This window comes from Nycticebus coucang, chromosome 4, assembly GCF_027406575.1.
Source record: "Nycticebus coucang isolate mNycCou1 chromosome 4, mNycCou1.pri, whole genome shotgun sequence".
NCBI lineage: Eukaryota > Metazoa > Chordata > Mammalia > Primates > Lorisidae > Nycticebus > Nycticebus coucang.
Genome location: NC_069783.1, coordinates 30,849,083 through 30,868,721, shown reverse-complemented (window position 1 = coordinate 30,868,721; position 19,639 = coordinate 30,849,083). Strand labels below are relative to the sequence as shown.

The window sequence follows — 19,639 nt, the reverse complement described above, 5'->3', positions numbered from 1 at the left end:
AGCACCGTTAGCTTAAAAAAAAAAAGACGGCAACATAAGGTGCTGAAACAAAATACCAAATGAATCCATAGAGTTAAACACGTTAATATGCGAAACATGCACATTTAAGAAACTGTTTAAACTGAATATTAAACTGAAGATAAAGAAAAAAAAAACAGCTGGGCGGCGCCTGTGGCTCAGTCAGTAAGGCGCTGGCCCCATATACCGAGGGTGGTGGGTTCAAACCCGGCCCTGGCCGAACTGAAACCAAAAAATAGCCAGGCGTTGTGGCAGGCGCCTGTAGTCCCAGCTACTCGGGAGGCTGAGGCAAGAGAATCGCTTAAGCCCAGGAGTTGGAGGTTGCTGTGAGCTGTGAGATGCCATGGCACTCTACTGAGGGCCATAAAGTGAGACTCTGTCTCTACAAAAAAAAAACAAAGAAAAAGAAAAAAAAACAGCTAAACAATACAGAAAATCTGACGAAGAGGAAAGCAGTTTATACTTTCCTTCATAAAGAATGCAGAATTTCCCTTGAAAGAAAAGGAGAAATAGATATACACCCACATAAACCTAAGACAATGTAAGTATCAAATACAAAATGAATTGCAGTCAGATTCTAATTATGTCTCTAAATCTCAGGAGAGAAAAGATGGGAGGATAATAACCTAGAACCAGTATCTGAAATAAAATTATCAAAATTAATTATAAATAATAAAGGAGCTAGTTGACAAACACCAAGTTACAACAGCATCTAACAGGTCACCTCATCCAAGTGATCTTCTCAAATAGAATTCCCTCTTCCAGTATCCCTAAAAAACTATCCCTTACGGGCGGCGCCTGTGGCTCAGTTGGTAAGGCGCCGGCCCCATATGCCGAGGGTTGCAGGTTCAAGCCCAGCCCCGGCCAAACTGCAACAAAAAAATAGCCGGGCGTTGTGGCGGGTGCCTGTAGTCCCAGTTGCTCAGGAGGCTGAGGCAAGAGAATTGCGTAAGCCCAAGAGTTAGAGGTTGCTGTGAGCCGTGTGTCACCACGGCACTCTACCCGAGGGCGGTACAGTGAGACTCTGTCTCTACAAAAAAAAAAAAAAAAAAAAACTATCCCTTACAAAGGTTTCCAATAATGGGTTTGTCAGCATTTCACAAAGCAGTCAACAACAATGAATGAATAATGAATGGATAGAAAATGTACTTGCAAAGTCCAAAGACTAATGAGAATTTTACCATCATTCCAGATGAAAGAGAAGTTATATTTACTTAATGTCTACTCTGTCTAGCATTTTATTGGTGAGGAAGTGATGCTAAAAAGGCCTAATCTACTTTCTTACCCAGTAACCTGGCAGAAACACCTATCAGCAAGAAACAGAGACCCTTTGGTCTTAATGTGAACTAAAATTTAAATAGGTCTAAAAAACAAAGCTATATTTTTCACCAGCCTCTCAAGAAAGTTCTCTGAACTTGGGTGGTGCCTGTGGCTCAACAGAGTAGGGTGCTGGCCCCATATGCCAGAGGTGGCGGGTTCAAATCGAGCCCTGGCCAAAAACTGCAAAAAAAAAAAAATCTCTGAACTTGAAGAGAACAAGTCAAGATGTACGTGTCTCATCTCAAACATCCTAACATGAACTTCTCCCTGTGCCGTCCTTCAGTAGGTTTCATCCATGTGAACCAAACTCAAGAAAAGCTGGATCTGATGATACCCAATACTCTTGGTAAGTGCTTCTTTTTTTTTAAACTTTCTTTTCCTTTTTTCTGCCCATCATTTCTGAGTGTCCAGTCATTGCTCTTAAAAATATAATAAACTTCTGACCCGCAGCCATCATGAACAGCAAAGGTCAATATCCAACGCAGCCAACCTACCCTGCGCAGCCTCCTGGGAATCCAGTATACCCTCAGACCTTGCATCTTCCTCAAGCTCCACCTACACGGATGCTCCATCTGCCTCCTCAGAGCTCTATTGTCCGAGCTTTGTGCACCCAGGGGCTGCCACAGTCCCCGCCATGTCAGCTGCATTTCCTGGTGCCTCTCTGTATCTTCCCATGGCTCAGCCTGTGGCTGTTGGGCCTTTAGGTTCCACAATCCCTATGGCTTATGATTCAGTTGATCCCATCTATCCACCTGGTTCAACTGTGCTGGTGGAAGGTGGGTCTGATGCAGGCGCCAGATTTGGAGCTGGGGCTACTGCTGGCAACATTCCTCCACCTCCTGGATGCCCTCCCAATGCTGCTCAGCTTGCAGTCATGCAGGGAGACAACGTCCTCATAACTCAGAGGAAGGGGAACTTCGTCATGGGTGGCTCAGATGGTGGCTACACCATCTGGTGAAGAATCAAGGCCACCTCTGTACCGGGAAAGACATCACATACCTTCAGCACTTCTCACAATATAACCGCTTTAGTCATATTAACCTGAAGTTGCAGTTTAGACACATGTTGTTGGGGTGTCTTTCTGGTGCCCAAACTTTCAGGTATTTTTCAAATGTGATAAGGAACCATGTAATGGTAGCAGTACCTCTCTGAAGCATTTTGAGGTAGGGGAGTATCCATTCATAAAATGAATGTGGGTAAAGCAGCCCTAAGGATCTTCCTTTAATTCTCTGGAGTAATACTGTACCATACTGGTCTTTTGCTTTTAGTAATAAAACATCAAATTAGGTTTGGAGGGAACTTTGATTTTCCTAAGAATTAAACTTGCCAAATTACTCTGATTGGTCTTTAATCTCCTTTAAGTCTTTATGATTTACATTACTTGTTATAAATGAAGCTCATTAGTCATCTGCCTTCTCCTTTCCATCCTTTGCCCCATATCCCACCTCCAACCCAAGTCTTCCATTTCCTTTACCGATCTCCATTGAATCAATGGTGCAGGACAGAAAGCCAGTCAAATTAATTCCTTCTCTCCTTGCACTTCTCCCCACTTGTCATCTTTTAACTAGTTAGTCTTTTAACTAGTCCTTTTAACAAGGATCCCCTGAGTCCCCCTCTGTACCCCAAGATCCCATTACTTCCTCTTTTTATTTATTTATTTTTTTTTTTTTGTAGAGACAGAGTTTCACTTTATGGCCCTCGGTAGAGTGCCGTGGCCTCACACAGCTCACAGCAACCTCCAACTCCTGGGCTTAAGCGATTCTCCTGCCTCAGCCTCCTGAGTAGCTGGGACTACAGGCGCCCGCCACAACACCCAGCTATTTTTTGATTGCAGTTTAGCCGGGGCCGGGTTTGAACCCACCACCCTGGGTATATGGGGCCGGCGCCTTACTCACTGAGCCACAGGCGCCGCCCTACTTCCTCTTTTTTATCTCCTCAGGCAAAAGTGGAGGGTGCCTTTTAGGCCCTTCTGGTAGGTTGTCTCTGCATATAGGAACCTAACCCAAATTTGCTTCGGTGCCAGGAAAACCAAGCTTTGTTTGAACAAAGTATATCATACAAACTGTACTATAAACAACAGTTTGTTTAACATATGAGGAGCAAGGAGGAGGGTGCATTTCAAAAGCCTGATTGATGACGTTAGAGCCAAATTAAGGGGAGTTTTCAGATCAAAACTTGGTTACCATTTTTTTTGTCAGTGTCTATCTAATGCAGCCACTTGCGGCTCCCAAGAATTCCTAAAAGGGGTTGACACAGTCATATTGTGAGTGCTTCACTACAAAGTGACTTGAGTCCAGTGTAATCTCATTAGGGTTAAGAATATTTCAGGGATCCTTAATATTTTGATTTTTTGTTTTCTGAAATTGGATTTTATTTTATTTTATCTTATAATTTCAGTTCATCTAAATTTTGTGTTCTGTACATGTGATGTTTGACTGTACCATTGACTATTATGGAAGTTCAGCCATTGTATGTCTCTCTCTACCCTGTGGTGCACTTAACGTGTGGATTTTTTATACTAAAATTATAGAATAAAGACAATTTTGAAGATTTGAATAAAGTGATGAAGTTGCATTAAAAAAAAAGAAGAAATACAATAACCTTCTGTAAACATAGCACAATTCAGGAGTGACATAATTTGACCTGGTTGTCAATAGTAAACCTCCCTAAAACTTCTGGATGCAAAAATCATGGAATGTTAAAGGTTGGCCAAGGTTTTTAAAAATTCTCTTCCAAATGTCACAGAAAGGTCATAGGTCTAGGGAAGACTATCACATTTAAAGTGTCCTAATACCACATAAATCAGTCGTATATAGGTCCAAAGTTGGTCGTATACTGGGTGCAGTGTCTCATGGCTATGATACAAGCAGTTGGGGAGGCTGAGGAAGGTAGACTGCTTGAGCTCAGGAGTTCGACACCAACCTGAGCTAAAGTGAAACCTCATCTCTACTAAAAATAGAAAATCTACCCAGGCGTGGTGGTGGGGAGGCCTGTAGTCCCACCTACTTAGGAGGCTGAAGCAAACAGATAATCCCTTGAGCCCAAGAGTTTCAGGTTGCTTTGAACTATGATGCCACAGCACTCTACCCAGGGTGACAGAGTGAAACTCTGTCTCAAAAAATAAATAAATAAAAATAAGGTTGCTTGTATATATCTATCTTCCCTTCCTACCAATCTCTAGTATGTATGTACACGTGTATAATCAGCATAAACCAGCAATGATCTGATACTTCTGTGCTCTCTCTGTATATCTTATGTGTTTCAGATCGAATATTAGAAAACATAAGGAAACAGATTCTTTTTTGAGACAGAGTCTCACTCTGTCGCCCTCGGTACAGTACCATGGCGTCACAGCTCACAGCAACCTCCAACTCCTGGACTGAGGCGATTCTCTTGCCTCAGCCTCCTGAGTAGCTGGGACTACAGGCACCTACCACAGCGCCTGGCTATTTTTTGTTATAGTTTGGCTGGGAACCTGCCACCTTCAGTGTATGGGGCCGGTGCCCTACCCACTGAGCCACAAGCGCCACCCGTATATGAAATATTTAATAGGTTTTAAGAAATGAAAAGCTACAAAATATGAATGAGCAATAGGACATTATAGAAATCAAGCAGACAAACTAGAAAGGGAGCCCCAAAAATTCAAGCCCCAAAATCAAGCAGACAAACTAGAAAGGGAGCCCCTAGAAATTCTTTCTTCAATTAAAATTAAAAACTAAATGGACAGTGCTCGCTTCGGCAGCACATATACTAAAATTGGAACAATACAGAGAAGATTAGCATGGCCCCTGCGCATGATGATATGCAAATTCGTGAAGCATTCCATATTTTTAAAAATCACATTATAACAAAGATATTTGTAACAGAATATTTACTGCAGCCCAATTCATAATTGCTAAGTCATGAAAGAAGCCCAAGTGCCCATCAACCCACGAATAGATTAATAAATTGTGGTATATGTACACCATGGAATATTATGCAGCCTTAAAAAAAGATGGAGATTTTTACCTCTTTAATGTTTAAAGATGAAGCTGGAACATATTCTTCTTAGCAAAGTATCTCAAGAATGGAAGAAAAAGTATCCAATGTACTCAGCCCTACTATGCAACCAAGTTATAGCTTTCATATGAAAGCTATAACCCAATTATAGCCCAAGAATATGGGGAAAGGAGAAAGGGAGGGGAGGGGAGGGGGGGAGGATCAGTAGAGGGAGAGTGATTGGTGGGACCACATCTACAGTGCATCTTACAAGGGTACATATGAAACTTACTAAATGTAGAATATAAACGTCTTAACACAATAACTAAGAAAATGCCAGGAAGGCTATGTTAACCAGTGTGATGAAAATATTTCAAATTGTATATAAAACTAGCACATTGTACCCCACAATTGCATTAATGTACACAGCTATGATTTAATTAAAAAAAAAAAAAACCTAAATGGACAGACCAGAGAACTAGAAGATAGATCCAAATAAAGTTACATAGAATGCAACACGGAGAAACAAAGAGAGAAAAAACAAAAGAATTAAAGAAGGTTGGATATGCAGAAGAGAAGTCCTAACATGTTTAAAGATGTGGAAGTAGAGGGCGGTGCCTGTGGCTCAGTGAGTAGGGCGCCGGCCCCATATACCGAGGGTGGTGGGTTCAAACCCGGCCCCGGCTGAACTGCAACAAAAAAAAATAGCCGGGCGTTGTGGTGGGCGCCTGTAGTCCCAGCTACTCGGGAGGCTGAGGCAAGAGAATCGCTTAAGCCAGGAGTTGGAGTTTGCTGTAAGCTGTGTGATGCCACAGCACTCTACCGAGGGCCATAAAGTGAGACTCTGTCTCTACAAAAAAAAAAAAAAAACAAGATGTGGAAGGTGAAAACAGACCACAGACAGCATCTGAAGAGATAATGGCTAAGAACCTTCCAGCAGCATGGAAAGACACTAACTCTCAAAGTCAGGAACCCATTAAGTCCCTACCAAGAAACATAAAAAGAAATCCATACCTTGTCCAAACATAGTCAAAGTCAAGAACCACAAATACAAAGAGAAGCTCTTGGAGACAGGGAAAAAAAAGTAAGACTACTCACAAAGTAAGAACAACAGGACCAACAACTGATTTCTCAACACGAACAATGGAAAAAGAGAGTAATATCTTCATGGCACTGCCCAGAGTCCTTTGGCCAATGATTCAAGGAGGGTGAAATAACATCTCCAAGCAAACAGAAAATGTTTATCACCAAGATATGCTCATTCAAGTGGAGCAACTGCTAAATTATTTTATAGAACTTTTAATATACGAAAACATAACTTTTAAGTTTTACCTCCCCTGAGTAATGAGAAAACATTGCCCAAAGGCACAGAAGAGCCAAAGAGCAAATCCTAACACTATATTATAGTTCCAAACTTCCAAAGAAAAACAAAACACATAAAATCTTTAAAGTTTAGAAAGTACAAAGGCTGAATCTCTTTATAAAAAGTTTCAAGGAGGATTGAGGTTTTTGTCTATTTTTAGAGTTTTTGATTTAGAGTCAAAGTTAAAAGCTGCTAGAAGTATCTGCTTCAGCAGAAAAACGTTCCAATGTAATTAAGCTACCAGTGAAGATATATAAAACTCTGAGGAGTACAGAGCAATGAAACGGAATAAGTGTTTCCCCGAAAGCAGTGCGTCATCTGAGGGACAACACTCTCATGAGAAGTTGAATCTCATGCATATTAGTTAAATAAACATTAAAAAAAGAGAGAGAGAGAGACTCGGTGCCTGAGGCTCAGCGGCTAGGGCACCAGCCACATAAACGGGAGCTGGGGGGTTCAAACCCAGCCGGGGCCTGCTAAACAACAATGACCAAAAAATAGCCAGGCATTGTGGGGGGTGCCTGTAGTCCTAGCTAGTTGGGAGATTGAGGCAAGAGAATCTCTGTCTCAAAAAGGATAATAATAGCTGGGCATTGTGGCAGTGCCTGTAGTTTCAGCTACTTGGGAGTCTGAGGCAAGAGAATTGCTTGAGCCCAAGAGTTTGAGGTTGCTGTGAGCTGTGACACTACAGCACTCTACAGAGGGCGTCATAGTAAAACTCTGTCTCAAAAAAAAAAAAAAAAAGAATTGTATAGTCTTGATTAGAATATAACTAGGATCAGAGAGACACCTCTGATCTAGTACTAAATAAACTAAAAAACTGACTTTGGCAGCGCCTGTGGTTCAGTCGGTAAGGCACTGGCCCCATATACCGAGGGTGGCGGGTTCAAACCCGGCCCGGTCAAACTGCAACAAAAAAATAGCCGGGCGCTGTGGCGGGCGCCTGTAGTCCCAGCTGCTCGGGAGGGTGAGGCAAGAGAATCGCTTAAGCCCAGGAGTTGGAGGTTGCTGTGAGCCGTGTGAGGCCGCAGCACTCTACTGAGGGCCATAGAGTGAGACTCTGTCTCTACAAAAAAAAAAAAAAGTTTTTTTTTTTGTAGAGACAGAGTCTCACTGTACCGCCCTAGGGTAGAGTGCCGTGGCGTCACATGGCTCACAGCAACCTCTAACTCTTGGGCTTAAGCGATTCTCTTGCCTCACCCTCCCGAGCAGCTGGGACTACAGGCACCCGCCACAACGCCCGGCTATTTTTTTGTTGCAGTTTGGCCGGGGCTGGGTTTGAACCCGCCACCCTCTGCATATGGGGCTGGCGCCCTACTCACTGAGCCACAGGCGCTACCCAAAAAACTGACTTTTTAAATAAAGAATTATATAGCTTCTTCAATTAATATGTGGTTATGGAGCAGCTACTATAAATACTGAGACACAATTGAATGGCATAAAAAATATATTGAGTCCACCCTCGCTAAATCCCTTAACTGATTCCTATTGCTCTTAGCATTAAGGCAAATTCCTAAGCACAGCTTAGCCATCCTGCACTGTCTCCCACACAGTCCTCACTCTGCTCCAGCCACCAGGATCTTCCTTTTTCTTGTTTTTAGAGGCAGAGTCTTACTTTGTCACCCTTGGTGGAGTTCCATGGCATCACAGTTCACAGTAACCTCCAGCTCTTGGGCTTAGGCAATTCTCTTGCCTCAGCCTCCCGAGTAGCTAGGACTACAGGCGCCCGCCACAATGCTCAGCTATTTTTTTTTTATTGTTGTTGCAGTTTGGCCGGGGCCAAGTTTGAACCTGTCACCCTTGGTATATGGGACCAGTGCCCTACTCACTGAGCCACAGGCGCCGCCCACCACCATGACCTTTCTTCAGACTCCCTGACAAATGACACTTTATCTCAGGTTACAGAGCCTGATGGTTCATATAAGCTTTTCTTTCTGGCATCAAAGTTACAAAGTTAGGGGCCTGTCAAGATTATCCCATCATCCATACACAAGGTGCTGCTTTTATCTGATTCTACTTATCCAGATTCCTTCATCTGAAATACTGAGATCCAAAAAGCTCTGAAAACCAAAAGTGTTCTTTGCAATTTGTTTCGGGGGCAGGGAAAAGGGAAGGGGGACTGACCTAAATGCATTTGGCAACAAAATATGACATGAAGGGATGGGCAAAACTAGCCCTTGAGATGATACCAAAGGGTAGGGAAAGGCAAGAGTGCGAATGAGATGAGGAACAGAAGCTGTTGCTACATAGGGGATTCTGCTCACCTCAGCCAACTTTTAACGCCTATCTTCTAGTATAAGAACACGGCAGGAAATGAATCGAACAGTCTAAAGGTCTCATGGCTATCAGTAGAAGACCAGGATAATAATTGGTCTTTTTATATGTTTTATAACTGAATAAACTATAAAAGATTCACATATTGAAATAGCATGTAGTTGTAAAAAGTAATGAACTTTGGAACAGATAGTAGAACATCTGTAAGTTGAGCACCCAAGGGGCTGTAACAAACTAATCAACACACATAAGTGGTCAACATAAGAAAGTAGGCCTACGGGCGCCTGTAGTCCCAGCTGCTCGGGAGGCTGAGGCAAGAGAATCGCGTAAGCCCAAGAGGTAAGAGGTTGCTGTGAGCCGTGTGATGCCACGGCACTCTACCCAAGGGCGGTACAGTGAGACTCTGTCTCTACAAAAAAAAAAAAAAAAAAAGAAGAAGAAAGTAGGCCTAGTGTACTGATACGTACACATGGTGCACGTCCAGTCTGTGACAATTAGGTCAACTTAAGGAGGTGGTCAATGCAGAGAGGTGGTCAGCTACAGAGGTTCTATTGTAGTAAGTAAATAAAGCAAAGGCAAATGTACCATGTGCCAAGTGGTACAGATAGTACGTCATTATTTTGTGTAACAAAATGGGAGACAACCAAAGAGAAAAAAAAGCTAGAAGAATAAACCTTCATAAAACCAGTAACTAATAAAGGGGAGGAAAAAGAACAGGGAAGAAAGGAAACAGAGATGGAAGGCAGAAATCCCCAAATAGGCTCTGTTATACAGCAATGACTCTAGAATCATAAGATTTGGTTTAAATATGTGAAAAAATTTTTTATTAATTTATTAATTTTTATTGTTAAATCATAGCTATGTACATTAGTGCAATCAAGGGGTACAATGTGCTAGTTTCATGTACAATCTGAAATATTCTCATCAAACTGTTCAACATAGCCTTCATGGTGAAAAATATTTTTAAAAAGTAATCCCTAGGGCCAGGCGCAGGGGCTCACACCTGTAATCTTAGCAGTCTGGGAGGCCAAGGTGGGTAGATCCCTTGAGCTTAGGAGTTCGAGACCAGACTGAGCAAGATGAGACCCCACCTCTAAAAATAGCCAGGCTTTGTGGCAGGTGTCTGTGGTACCAGCTACTTTGGAGGCTGAGGCAAGGGAATCACTCAAGCCCAAGAGTTTGAGGTTGCTGTGAGGTGGGACACCACAACACTCTAGCCAGGTGAAACTGTCTCAAAAGAAAAAAACAAAAAAACAGTAATCCCTAAAACTTGAAAACAAATTTTAAATAACCTTATTTCAAATGTCTTTTGAACATTCTGACTTAAAGAACACACATCCCTAATGTAATATAGTCTGAGGCCAAACAGACTCAAAGAAATCTTGAACATGATTCAGTGGTCTTATTGTTAGTGGTAATGTTGGTATGTTTTGAAATTATATATCTATACATAAACACACATAAAACAAAGCAAGTTAAGTAATTATGTTTAGATCTTTTTTTTTTTTTTTTTTTTTTTTTTTTTGAGACAGTCTCACTATGTCGCCCTCAGTAGAATGCTGTAGTATCACAGCTCATAGCAACCTCTAACTCTTGGGCTTAAGCGATTCTCTTGCCTCAGCCACCCAAGTGGCTGGGACCACAGGCGCCTGCCACAACGCCTGGGCATTTTTTTGTTGCAGTTGTTATTGTTGTTTAGCAGGCCTGGGCCAGGTTTGAATCCGCCTTCCTCAGTGTACGTGCCTGGCACCCTAACCACTGAGCTACGGGCACCAAGCCTATGTTTAGATCATTAATAAAAATATTTTTAGCTTAAGAAAAAAATACAAATACCGGGCGGCGCCTATGGCTCAAGGAGTAGGGCGCCGGTCCCATATGCCGGAGGTGGCGGGTTCAAACCTAGCCCCGGCCAAAAACCAAAAAAAACAGAAAAGAAAAAAATACAAATACCAACCAAGAATATAAACATGAAACAAGGTTAAATGTTAACTGGAGTTCCTTGATCAGGGTCAAGGACTTGACAGGCAAGTTTGCTGAGGCCTGGTCTTGGCCGATGATTCAACCATCATGTTTACTAGGAATGCAGTCTCAACCAAGGTTGCAATGTTTGCCAAGCTTGAGGACATAAGCCACATATTTGCCAAAACCAGGACTAATGGCTTTGCCATAGGATCACTCAATATGCTGTGAAGTCCAGGACATATCCAGAGAGTCTGCTGGGCTGGGGACCAGCCAGAGACTAGACCAAGATGCTTGCTGGGGCTCACACATCTAGATCAGGGACTAGTCTGTGTTCTGCGAGGCGCGGCCAACGGGTAGCTATGTGGCTGAGGCTAAAGCCTTCTTACTGCCAGAGAAGGAAGCTATACGTAGTAAACATAGAATATGGAAGACTAGAATAAGCCCTCTAATATTGGTTGGAATTGGTGATAACGGTATAAATTCATGATTTTTAACACCTAAATACAGAAATAGATATAGATGTGCACATGTATGTCCATATACTTTCTAGCTATGTCTGTTGAAAGGATTTCCAGGAACCAGAGCTCACTGGAGAAATTACTGATTCCAGGGCTGGAATAAGGAAACGCAAAATGAGGCTAAAACATCTTATGTCAGAAAATAAAGAAGTGTTCAAAAACAGTCCAGGCATGGTGGCTTCTGCCTATAATCCTAACATTCTGTGAGACCGAGGTGGGAGGACCTTGAACACAGGAGTTCAAGGCCAGCCTGAGCAAGAGCAAGATACCATCTCTACAAAAAATAGAAAAATTAGCCAGGGACAATGGTGTACACCTATATTCCCAGCTACTTGGGAGGCTAAGACAGGAGGATCATTTGAGCCCAGGAGTTGGAGGTTGCTGGGAACTATGATACTGCCACTGCACTCTTAGCCAGGGTGATAGAGCAACTCTGTCTCAAAAAAAAAGAAAAGAAAAGAAAGAAGTGTTTAAAAAATGTCAAGAGGACACACAAGCCAGTTTGAAAAAGCTCCACTGGCTAAATCTGGGATAACCTGAACATCAAAATAGTGGTAATAACGGACTATAACCTACTAAATAAGTTAGGAATCCATGAGTCCACGCTAATATCAATATACAAATGAGTTCAGTCCAAGTTTCATGAGGAACAGGATACTTTTATGATTGGCTTCTAAGTACCGCACCACGAAACATTAATTATAAGGAAAAAAGGGTAACTGTATAGTGAAGAGGACTGACAGACACCCATATTAATAAAATGACCAAAGATAACATCACTGGTAATGGAACAAAGTGTCATCGTGTGCCATCGGATGGGATACAACGAGAATCGCACAACATGACTTCTGTGATATTTCTGGATTGAAAGAGGCTAAAGGGAAATGACGACTAAATGCAAACAGTTGTGGTCTGAATCACTTTGTTATCAAGGACATTTTCTGGACAAACAATGAACATTTGTAATTAAATATCAGTAACGAATCAATGTTAACTTCCTACTTTTGATGGTCATATTATGGCTATATAGGAAAGTGTCCTTGTAGGAAAAACACACTAAAGTATTAAAGGGTGACACAGTATCACATCACCAATTATTCTTGAATAGCTCAGGGGGGAAAGGGGTCTTTGTACTATTCTTGCAACTTTTGCACAATTTTGTGAATGTTTCCAACTACTGGCAATTAAAGAAAAATACTTAAGAACATAGTTTGCCTTTCCTGCATGAACTATACTGTAGGATTAGCAAATAGCCCTGATGAAGATGAGCAATTCCTTACTAAAGAATTCTAAGGGAAGGGCGGCGCCTGTGGCTCAGTGAGTAGGGCGCCGGCCCCATATGCCGAGGGTGGTGAGTTCAAACCCAGCCCTGGCCAAACTGCAACAACAAAAAAATAGCCGAGCGTTGTGGCGGTAGTCCCAGCTGCTTGGGAGGCTGAGGCAAGAGAATCGCATAAGCCCAAGAGCTGGAGGTTGCTGTGAGCCGTGTGACGCCACAGCACTCTACGGAGGGCAGTAAACTGAGACTCTGTCTCTACAAAAAAAAGAATTCTAAGGGAAAAAAAGTAAATGGAATGACTCAATTATGAAATCACTAAGTGAGTACTTAACATTAACAGAAAGACTGCATTTTCAGGGCCAAATACAACCTGAGTAGCCTAAGAAAAATGCCAATCAAATGGAGCCTTTATAAAATCCTCCTAACCAGTCCTTTATAAGCCATAAAAACCTGGGTGGCACATAGCCAATCCTGTCTAAATAGGAAAATGCTTGCCAACTCCAACTCATTTCCCCTCAAAAATCCTCTCCCCCAATCTCTCAAGCTTCATTTCTAACTATAGCTCCCTCTAATTTTTCCATCCTTCCCACTACAACGCCCAGCTATTTTTTTAGGTGAGATCTGACTCTGGCTCAGGCTGATCTCAAACTCGTGAGCTCAGGCAATTCCAGCCTCCTCAGCCTCCCAGAGTGCTAGGATTATAGGCATGAGCCACCATATCTGGCCTTAGACACAGTTTCTAAGAATCCAGAATTAAGATGAGTGAGACATTAGACTAAAAAATAGAACATTATTTTATACCAGGAAAGAACGCAAAGATCATTTTATAAGGGAGGAAACCCTGGTTTGGAAGTTAAATGAGTTGCTGAGGTCACACAGGGAATCAGTAACAGGGTAGGAACTAAAAGTCAAAAATTTTTTTTTTAGACAGAGTCTCACTATGTCGCCTTCCCTAGAGTGCCATGGCATCTTGGGCTTAAGAGTGCCATAAACTCTTGGGCTTAAGCGATTCTCTTGCCTCAGCCTCCCAGTAGCTGGCACTACAGGCGCCCGCCACAACACCCGGCTATTTTTTGTTGCAGTTGTCATTGTTGTTTATCTGGCCTGGACCAGGTTCGATCCCACCAGCCTTGGTGTATGTGGCTGGCGCCGTAACCACTGTGCCAAACCTAAAAGCCAAATTTTAAGATGCTCTGCCCTATTAAGATGCTGTATCTTTCTTGATTGTGATAATTTCACAGCTGACACATGTAAAATGTCATCAATAGTACACTTTAAACATGAGGTCTTATTGTAGGTTAATTAGACTTTTTTTTTTTTTGTAGAGACAGAGTCTCACTTTATGGCCCTCGGTAGAGTGCTGTGGCATCACACAGCTCACAGCAACCTCCAACTCCTGGGCTTAAGCGATTCTCCTGCCTCAGCCTCCCGAGTAGCTGGGACTACAGGCGCCCGCCACAACGCCCAGCCATTTTTTGGTTGCAGTTCAGCCGGGGCAGGGTTCGAACCTGCCACCCTCAGGATATGGGGCCGGCACCTTACCGACTGAGCCACAGGCGCCGCCCTAATTACACTTTTTAAAGCTTTTTTAACTTCACTATATCCACTATTGTATTGTCTTCAGTTCTACTTCATAGAGTTGTGAGGAATAAGCTAGTTAATACGGATATTTAAAGACTTCAAGCAGTGTCTGATGTGGAATACATGTTATAGAAATGTTAGCTGTGTTATCATTAATAGTTACCAGAATTCTGCCCTACTGATCAGCTTGGAGAAGGTAATGGAAGGAAGAGTGAACAGGCCTTTGAGTCAGAAACTCCACATTATAATGCTGGTTCCTGGGCAACTTCTCTAACCCTCAATTATTTGTAAAATAAATTAACTCCACAAGATAATTTCTAAAGGACCTTTCCAAAATAACGGTTCAGAGTAAGATAAGAATGGTAGAAGTAGAAACAGACGGATAGATATGGGACCCTTAGGGAAGAACTGATTAAATTTAAGAACTGGCTAAAAATGCAGAGGGATGGAAAACAAGCCAACTATAAACACAACTTTTTGAGCTTTGGATAACCAAGGTTTACATAAAAAAAGGAGCATGTTGACCCAATAGACATATAACTTAAAAGTCTGCAGATTCTCCGTAAAATGCATATTTGTGACCTGTACATTTAAAATCTCTATTTGTGAGAATATTTTAATTCTATGTCAAAATGAAATCCCTATAGAGGAGGGGCACAGCTACAACTTGGGCTTTACCTAACAAATGCAAACAATCATCTGTACCCTCATATTAATCTGAAAAAAAAATTATAAAGAAAAAAATGAAATCGCTGTGAATAATTATGATTATAGATGATGACACTTAGTCCGTTTAATAATGCTCATTCCAAAGCATCAAATTTATGAAAAAAAAAAATGTATATATCAGTCACCAAGAAACAAATATCTTGAACAACTCTTCTGATATAGAAACCCCCTAAGCCCAGAGTCACAGAGCTGCCTGTAGATGTCACAGCAGAACTCACTGACAAAGCATTTTAATCTATTTTCTCTTAGACAGTGATTCATGAGCTCATCTCTGTATAGGTAGACTGCAGTATTACATCTCCTGCACTACATAGAACATGTTTTCATATCAGATCCCACGATAGATAGTTGTGTTCCCTGAAGTCTTCTTTAGAGAATCATGGTTTCACTTAGTGTGACATGCAAAAGAATGTCTTAGATGCTGAGGAACGTATTCTTCAAGATCCTGACATACTCATTCCATAGCCGTGATCAGCCTTGCAAAGTCATGCTAAATTCTGATAGGCTCCATTCCACAGCATTGTACTGATGTAACAGTCCTGGACAAAAATCTAAAGATCACAGTTGTTCACAAAATCCTTTGCTAATGTATTTTATGGACTGAAAAAAATCTTGCCAACTTTTTGATGATCCTTCAAGAGCAAAAGTTCAAATATAATATCCTTCTCTGGACACTGAACAGTATTTCAGTTATAACTGACTGGTCAACATTTGGGTTAAATCCCAGAACAAAACAGTTTTAAAATAAAATTGTTCAAAAATAAAAAAATAAAATAAAATAAAATTGTTCATGAAATGTTATAGTTTAATACTATCTGAAGACCTGTTTAGACAGAGCCAAAATGGACCAATTTATGACTAGATAAAATGAAAAATGTCATTGATTAGCCTAGAAAAGCAACATAAAAAATTTAGTCACAAAGCAAAGCAAATGATATGCTGAAATAAACTGCAGAAAAGAACAGAGACCACTTGGGAAATGAGTCACCTAGAGCCATATTTTCCAGTTATCTTAGTTAACCTCTTATGTTTTGGAACATAATTTTAACTCTTAGAATTCCCTCTAAAACACAGACAGGGCTCCTGCCTTTTAAAAAGATATGTATTGGGCGGCACCTGTGGCTCAGTCGGTAGGGCGCCAGCCCCATATGCCGAGGGTGACGGGTTCAAACCCAGCCCCGGCCAAACTGCCACAAAAAATAGCTGGGCGTTGTGGCGGGCGTCTGTAGTCCCAGCTACTCGGGAGGCTGAGGCAAGAGAATTGCTTAAGCCCAGGAGTTGGAGGTTGCTGTGAGCTGTGTGAGGCCACGGCACTCTACCGAGGGCCATAAAGTGAGACTCTGTCTCTACAAAAAATAAATAAATAAATAAATAAATAAATAAATAAATAAAAGATATGTATTTCTTCTTCATAATGATTAAGGGTTATCATTATGAAGATTAATCACTGAGATACAGTAAAAACAAGTGCATATTTACGTAATATGAGATGATAGGAAATAAAAGGAAAAAATGTGCTTTCCCTACAGCAATTGTGTCAAACTTGATTTCCTTAAAAATGAACAAACCTTGGGCGGCGCCTGTGGCTCAGTCGGTAAGGCAACGGCCCCATATACCGAGGGTGGCGGGTTCAAACCCGGCCCTGGCCAAACTGCAACCAAAAAATAGCCGGGCGTTGTGGCGGGCGCCTGTAGTCCCAGCTACTCGGGAGGCTGAGGCAAGAGAATCGCTTAAGCCCAGGAGTTGGAGGTTGCTGCGAGCTGTGTGAGGCCACGGCACTCTACTGAGGGCCATAAAGTGAGACTCTGTCTCTACAAAAAAAAAAAAAAAAAAGAACAAACCTCACAATGACATCCTTTTTGTTCATTTATCAATTTTCCATACAAGTATAATGAAGCATAGGTAATCATATAATATCCTCCCTCTGAAGTATAATGTAATTTTTTGTAAAATGAAAGAGTGGCTGAATCCTGACGCCACCTTCTTCCGAATGCTTTCACTGTACTCTGTTAAAATCAACATTGCTTCCCATCACAAACAATGACATGCAACTCATCTCTGGCTTTCAAAACTTCACCTAATTTCAGAAACTAGAAGCTCATCGCCACTCTTTCTTTTCTCTTGCACAAAGTTGGTTGACAGTATGTATTTCACTTCATTTCAAAGGCATGTGATGGCGTGAATGGGAGAAGACCTAGTCTACACAGTTTTCAATTATCAAAAGCAGAAAAAGGACAGCAATGTGTCTGCTAAATGGAGCATCAGGTCTCAATTTTCTCTAAGACCCACTTCATATTTCATTTTGAAGAAAACTCCACACCTAAGCAACAATATTATGAGAAGAATCAAAGTCTCATATAAAACTGTACAGGGTCAGTTTTCTCACAACTTCTACAATATACCACTTTTTGAAAAACCTTCATTCAGAAGTTAACTCAGATTGGCTCAGCACCTGTAGCTCAGTGGTTAGGACTCTGGCCACATACACTGAGACTGGTGGGTTCAAACCTGGCCCAGGCCTCCTAAACAACAATGACAACTGCAACAAAAAAACAGCCGGGTGTTAGAGTGGACACCTGCAGTCTCAGCTACTTGGGAGGCAGAGGCAAGAGAAGCCCTTAAACCCAAGAATTTCAGGTTGCCACGAGCTGTGACGCCATTGTTTTCTACCAACGGCAACATAGTGAGACTCTGTCTCAAAAAAAAAGAGAAAGAAGTTAACTCAGATAAAAACTGCTACTAAGATAGAGAGCAAATATTCCCAGATACCAATATTGCTTCCTTCTACAATTTCTCCCCTAAGAGTTTCAAATAGTAAGGGCTCAGTAAATGTTGTCTGTTATTTTCAACAAATATGTACTAAATATTTACTGTTTTCTAGGCACTATGCTCAGAAGAAATAAGCAAAATAACTCAATCCTCAAGAACTCACGACCTAAAGTGCTTAGTGCCTTAGTGAAAACATATTTTTCAGTAAGCTAACTTTGCTCACAAAAGTCTTTCGTAATCCAAAAGCATTAAGCCAAAGACTTTTTGTAGGAAAATGATAAACTGTTTTTCAGTTGTTACTTAAGAAATATCATTGCATAGAAAAGTAAACTCCTCCAAGCCCGTTACCATGTGACTTCTACTGTCCAGCTCACATTTCATGTGTGGAGGCCACATGTGACTGCTGTGGCTTCCCTGGTCTGTGATCACCTCGTTTCTCCTCTCACCTGTGTCTGTGGTTCTCTTCCTGTGTAAATAAATGTTGTGGTTCACCCCTGTGACACATGGGCACTGACTCCCAGGACCATGGCTCATGGGAGCTCCCCTCAGGTGGGGGAGGAGCCAGCTGCTCTGTCACAAGAATGTATGGCTCGTAGATTACTAATGGGCCCTTTTCACTCAGAAGTTGCACACTATGGACCATTAAATGCCTTTTTGTCATAGAAAAAAAAAAAGAAAGAAAAGTAAACGCCTTTCATTAATAAAATGACTATCTGCTATTTCAAGTCAAGTATAAGTCCCAGGACAGAATATTTTTTTTTTTTTTTTTTTGTAGAGACAGAGTCTCACTGTACCACCCTCGGGTAGAGTGCCGTGGCGTCACATGGCTCACAGCAACCTCTAACTTTTGGGCTTACGCGATTCTCTTGCCTCAGCCTCCCGAGCAGCTGGGACTACAGGCGCCCGCCACAACGCCCAGCTATTTTTTTGTTGCAGTTTGGCCAGGGCTGGGTTTGAACCCGCCACCCTCAGCATATGGGGCCGGCGCCCTACTCACTGAGCCACAGGCGCCACCCAATTTTTTTTTTTAACATTCACTCGGCCCTCCATAACCACAAGTTCCACAGCCACAGATTCAATCAACTGTGGATTGAAAATATTTGAGAAATAAAAATCAGCTTTTTAAAAAGATACAATTAAAAATATAAATAAAAACAATACAATTTAGCAGATATTTACATATCACTTACAATAGGTATTAACTTGTTTCTGTATTATAGTAATTATCACATTCGCCTAACATTATATTAGGCATTATAAGCAATCTGAAGATGATTAAATGTATATTGGAGAATGTGCATAGGTCATACGCAAATACCATACCATTCTGTGTAAAATTTTGGTCTTTGCTGAAGAGTAAGGGGGAGTCCTAAAACCAACCCTCGATAGACACCAAGGGACAATTTTAATGTTTAATTAAGCTCAAGTGTTCTAACACGCCCTTGCCTGTTCCATAGCCTTATATTTCCTAAAATCCTGAAAGAATATAAACTAAGTCCTGGTACAAACAACATAAATGAATTAATTATTATACTGATTGAATAATAGAATAATACTTTCTTACTTTCTCATTTTGAATTACATATGGATGTTCATTTTATCTAACATTAGCATACGCATATCTATTCCTATCCTTGAAGAAAATAAAAATTGAAAAATTAGTTTCAATCACCTAGCTTAGTAATATTTATTGCTGTATAAGCTACAGTCCTCTCCACCACATTCTGGCCTAGCTTATTGCTATATAGATAAATCCTTGAAGGAAACAAACTCCAGTAAAATACAAGAGCTTCCTGCAATGACATCTGCACACCGAAGAGTTATTTTATGGCCTCATGAATGTGCTAC

At 41.4% G+C, this 19,639-nt stretch overlaps 1 protein-coding gene, 1 non-coding gene and 1 pseudogene across 4 annotated transcripts in view; 2 read left to right on the top strand and 1 right to left on the bottom strand.

The window, feature by feature from the left end:
* Positions 1 to 19,639, bottom strand: part of TTC27 (tetratricopeptide repeat domain 27) — a 191,176-nt gene that overhangs the window by 153,516 nt on the left and 18,021 nt on the right. The window lies entirely within an intron of this gene.
* On the top strand, positions 1,794 to 2,678 carry LOC128583641 (DAZ-associated protein 2-like; annotated as a pseudogene). The gene has a single exon (XR_008379510.1). The product of XR_008379510.1 is annotated as a DAZ-associated protein 2-like (transcript).
* Positions 5,065 to 5,170, top strand: LOC128585110 (U6 spliceosomal RNA). The gene has a single exon (XR_008379856.1). It is a non-coding gene; the product is annotated as a U6 spliceosomal RNA (small nuclear RNA).